Source organism: Microtus ochrogaster, chromosome 26, assembly GCF_000317375.1.
Source record: "Microtus ochrogaster isolate Prairie Vole_2 chromosome 26, MicOch1.0, whole genome shotgun sequence".
Taxonomy (NCBI): Eukaryota; Metazoa; Chordata; class Mammalia; order Rodentia; family Cricetidae; genus Microtus; species Microtus ochrogaster.
Window position 1 is genome coordinate 7821668 of NC_022025.1, and position 1658 is coordinate 7823325.

The following is a 1658-nucleotide window of genomic DNA, read 5'->3' on the forward strand; positions in this document are numbered from 1 at the left end:
CTGCTGTAGGTGCACAGTAGTCTGCTGTAGCTACACAGTAGTCTGCTGTAGGTACACCGTAGTCTGCTGTAGGTGCACAGTAGTCTGCTGTAGGTTCACAGTACACTGTGGTAGCTGCACAATTGGACTCAGTGGAGTAATCAAATTGTTCCCTCTGAAAACTTAACACAAAGCTTCTTTTATTTTATGAAGCATGCATTTTGAATATAAATGTTTAATATAGTATTTCTTAAATTTTTACCTATGTCTTTTCTGACTTGATGAAGAGACAGCATCATAAAAAGAAAAGTTTAGGGGCTGGAGAGATGGCTCGGTGGTTAAGAGCACTGCCTGCTCTTCCAAAGGTCCTGAGTTCAATTCCCAGCAACCACATGGTGGCTCACAACCATCTGTAATGAGATCTGTGCCCTCCTCTGGCCTGCAGGCAGAGTACTGAGAATACTGTATACATAATAAATAAATAAATCTTAAAAAAGAAAAGTTTATTAATAGCAAATACACATCAATAGTTTCTATTTAAGCTGACTGTCAGTCACATTTTTAATATTACTTTTTAGTTATTCTAAAGGAAGAAATAAACCTAACATTAAGAGAACAGATTATAGAATATTGAATGAAGCTCGGAATGCAGTCTAGACCTCAAAACTGTTACTGAAAAGTAAATGAAAAGGTGAATGAATGTTCAAAGGAACGGATGGAGACGGAGAAGTGATAAATATAATCTCCTTCTTGTGTGCTTCATTCTTTTCCCTTGGTGTCTCAGAATTTCCAGCAGACACTTCTAATCATAGCATTGAAATGAAACTTTCATGTCTAAAGTTAAAATCTGTCTACTTTAAATATCTCTTGTGTGGTGAAGCTTGACCTGGTCCATGATGTCAGACTTTTATTTCTGAATCAGGACTATTTTCTACAATCATCCAGCAGTGTAAAGAAGACATGTAGGCCTCATTGTTCTTTAAAAAACAAAACAAACTATCTTTAAAAAAAATGTTTGTTAAAGACAGCAAGGGAAAACAACAATAAAATCCTGATAAACACCAATGGCCCAATGTAAGGTCACCCACCCCTAAAGCAATGAGTGTGCAGAAGACCACAGGGTTGATGTTACAGAGAGAATTCTGTAAAATGCTGACCTTATCTTCTATTGTCTATAAAAATATCTAAAGATTTCCAGAAAAAAATGTCAGCACTTTTGCATCAGTTTTCCACAATGATATAAGACCCCATGTAGCATCCTCCTCCTTCGGTTATGTAGATAAACGAGAGACACAGCATTCTGCGTTTACTTAAAATGCTTTGCTCTTTGATGTGAGTTCACTGTGCCTTATGTATCTTCACGCTGCTCAAGGATTCCTTGTGAATTTGCAGTTATTAATACATTTTCGGGGTGTGGTGGTGGTGGTGGTGTGTGTGTGTGTGTGCGTGTGTGTAAGCACATGCATATAAAGGCATGGCATGTCTATAGTATACACCTGAATGTAGAAGCCAGAAGACAACCTTAGGCACTGTTCCTCAAAAACCACCTGCTTGAGGTTTTGAAGAAATCTATTTTGAGACAGGCTCTCTCTCTCTGGCCTGGAACTTGACAAGAAAGCTAGAGAAGCAAACCAGAGAACCCCAAAGATCCACTCGTGTCTGTGGTTCTGGAATTGCAA